The sequence below is a fragment of the Sorex araneus genome, chromosome 6 (genome assembly GCF_027595985.1).
Source record: "Sorex araneus isolate mSorAra2 chromosome 6, mSorAra2.pri, whole genome shotgun sequence".
NCBI lineage: Eukaryota > Metazoa > Chordata > Mammalia > Eulipotyphla > Soricidae > Sorex > Sorex araneus.
In genome coordinates, this window is record NC_073307.1 from 21,818,452 (window position 1) to 21,822,182 (window position 3,731).

A 3,731-nucleotide genomic window follows, 5' to 3' on the forward strand; every position below is an offset into this window, starting at 1 on the left:
TTTTTTTTTGCTTTTTGGATCACATCCAGCGATGCACAGGGGTTACTCCTGGCTCAGCGCTCAGGAATTAACCTTGGTGGTGCTCAGGGGACCATATGGGATGCTGGGAATCGAACCCGGGTCAGCTGTGTGCAAGGCAAACACCCTACCCGCTGTGCTATTGCTCCAGCCCCTTGAGTGTGAACGTTCTATGCTGTATTTTGATTTTTTAGCCACACTTGTTGGTGCTTAGGGATTACTCTAGGCTCGGTGCTGAGGTAGGGGTGTCCTTTCACTGGTGCTTGGGGCATTGGGGCATAAATCTGGGCCTCCTACATGCATGCAAAGCATGCACTCTGGAACCTTTGAGTTATCTCTGTGGCCTTAAGATGAACCCTTAAAGGTGCTCCATACGTTCTCAAAGGCCTAAGTTACTTGTGACAACCTTTAGGCAGAATGGACTGGACACCCTCTACCCAGTGTTACATTGTTAGAACTTGATATGTGCTTGATATGAAACTGGCCCAAGAGCTAGTATAGCAGGTAAAGCGCTTGCTTTGCACACAGCTGTGCCTGGTTTGATCCTGAGCATCCCATTTGATTCCTCCAGAGTTTGACCAAGAATGATCTCTGAGTCAGAATTAAATCCTGAGCACCTTTGGGTGTCGCTCAAAACAAAACAAACCAAATTAAAAAAAAATTTTTTTTTAGCTGGACCTGAAGGCCAAATATAGTGCAGCTGGGGGAGCACTCGACTTGCACGTGATCAATTGGGTTTGATTCCCAGCACCCCATATGGTTTCCTGAGCCCTGCCAGAAGTGAGCTATTCTTGAGCACAGGAGTAAGCCCTGGGCACCGCCAGGTGTGACCCAAAAACAAAAATTTAAAAAATAAAGTGAACTAGAGTGGCTGTAGAGATATGTAGGGTGCTTGCCTTGCATGTGGCTGACCCAAGTTCTAGCTCTGGCAGCCCACGTGGTCCCCCAAGCCTTGCCAGGAGTGATCCCTGAGCACAGAGCCAGGATTAAGCTCTGAACACTGCTAGATATGGCTCCAGAACAAATGAAAAATTAAAGTAAAAAGTGAGACTGACTTTGGGGCCCCCACCTCTCTGTGACTCTCCTCAGCCAGTTCCCCAGTGGATGATAACTCCCAGGTGCTACCAGAGGAGGTTCTTCCTCCCCCCACATTCCTGGAGGATTCTGATTGCACACTGGAGAGGGTCAGTGGTGCTCCCACCCTTTCACTCAGGAAGCAGCACAGAAGCAAAGAAATGAAGAAAAAAAGAAAATCAACTTTTAATCGAGATTGCAGAATTCAGAAAAGATTCATAAGTGAAATGATTCCTTGAGGAAATAGAAAAAGTTACTTACGGCACGGGCTAAATTGGGCATGCTTCAATCAGAGGCTGTTGAGAAATCATGACAGGAGACAAGACGCTGTTTCAGAGATGTCCATGAGCTCCGTTGGGCCATCATCCCCCTTGGAGTGCCGATTTGGCCCCCACCAGGCTTGGCCCCCCAGTCCGTCTCTGCCCACTCACACCCAGGCTGGAGATGGGCTAAGTGGGGCCAGGCCTCAGAGGTTACCAAGGCCTCCATGGACCTCTCAGAGACTAGCAAGGGAGAGTGGAGCAGAAGGGACTGTGGACGACAGGCCTTTTTGGTTAAGGTAACCTTTCCCCCTTTCCAAAAGTATAGCATGGCTAGAACTCCCTACTTCCCTTAAAAGAGAGGGGCGCCTCTGTGCACCCTTGGACAGTTGAAGTGAGCACCTCAGTTGGACAGAGGGACCAGAACGTGTTCAGACCTGTCTGTGGACTTTGCTCTGGGAAGCAGGTTGGCCATGCTGTCTGGACCCCTCCTCCTGGAACATGGGGTGGGAGCTTCAAAGATTATCACTAACTTCTTTTCGTTTGGGGGTCACACTCGGTGATGCTCAGGGGACCATATGGCATGCCAGGGATCAAACCTGGGTTGGGCACATGAAAGGCACATGCCCTTCCCACTGTACTCTCTAGCCCCAGTTGACTAACTTCTAAGTGGGCATTCTCTTCTCCCCATCATTCTTCCAGTAGATTTTTTGCTTTGTTTCTGGGCCACATCTGGCGATGTTCAGGGGCTACTCTTGGCTCTGCACTCAGGGATCACTCCTGGAGGTGCTCAGGGAACCATATAGGATGCCAGATTGAACCCGAGTGGGCTCCATGCAAGGCAAGCACCTTATTGGCTGTACCATCTCTCTGGCCCCCTTTCTGGTGGGTTTACCTGAGGTCTAGCCCTTCTGCCTCTTGTTCTCTCCCCACACTAGGTCTTCAGGGAGAAGACCTAGCTTTTCATATGCTTCTGATGGCCCTCTCCTTTCGGAGTGCCTCCCTGTCGCCCCTGAGGCCAGGACTCCTGGGGCCTCAGACAGTGAACAGGGCTTATTCAGTGCCATGCTCCGTCCAAGACCCCAGCTGGCGTTTAATATTTCCTGAAGAGGAAAGAGGGACCGGGACTCTGTCCCTTAGGAGTGCATGTGGACAAGGTAATCAGGCCAGAGCCTGGTCTGGAGCCTGGAGTGGCAGGGCCTGGACCCTCTCCTCTATCAAATCATTGAGAAAGGCAAGAAACCTGAGCCAGATGGTAGTGTCCATGCTGCCTGTGGGTGACCCGAACCCGATCCCGGCCAGGCCCAGACGCTATTTTAAACCCCGGCCCCATGTGCTACCACAGCCTGCCTGGCCCCTCTCTGGTTACAAAGCCACTGCCCCATCCGCGGAGACCCTCTGGGTTGGAGCAGGTCCAGTGTGTCTCAAGGCAACCTGGCCCTGTGGGTCTTTCAATAAGTACCAACATTCCTCTCTATGCCCTCAGACTTGCGCCCTTCTGCATCCCCGTCCGTCTGCCCACATGGAACCCTGTGACCTGTAGATTTCCCCAGTGGATGAATGTTCTCTTCCCCAGGAATCGCCTGGCTCAGACAATCTCACAAACTGAGCTCCTGAGACTACCGGGCCTGAGCGAGGGCAGGACAGGGTGGCTGCTAATGGGAGCAAAGGAAGCAGGTTCGATGTAAGAACCAACTTCCCAGCAGTGGGACTGTGCACTCTAGAACTTTCTTTCTCGATTCTGGTTAGCCTGCTTGGGCAGGAAGAGGAAAATGACTCCAGAGGGAGCCCCTCCCCGATCCTCTGGCCCAGGGACTTGCTGGCTGGGGGATTCAAACACCATTTAATCAGCCCACAATGCTCGCTTTCCTCCCTTTCCTGGAGGGGCCCACTCAGCACTCAGGTGGCCCAGCTGTCAGCTGGCGGGGCCCAGTGGACTGGTGTCCATAATCCTACTCCAGGCAGTGGCCTCCACTGGCTTTAAGGCCTGCCAGTTCCACCCCCAGCTTGTCACTGGCCTAGAGTAAGGGGAGACATTGCCAGGTATTAGGGAAGGGTGGAGGCTGATCATCAACACTGATTCCCACCGCCCCCACCCCCCAAGCTAGCAGACAGAAGGCTGCCCAGACAGCCTGAGTACCCCTGACCGCAGCCGCTCCCCCACCCCCATGCTGTGTAGTTTCAGCAGTGAAGTCTTGGCACCAAGCCTGGCACAGCTGAGCAGTGACGCCAATAGCCCTGGCGTCTCAGGCGAGCATGTTTTCTGCGACCTGGCAGTAGGGGCCAGGGGGGAGGGAAGGTGTCCACCAACCTCCTGGGTGGAGACAGCTGGGGACAAGTCAGCTTTGGAGACCTCCTCTTCTGCTCTTGTAGGATCTC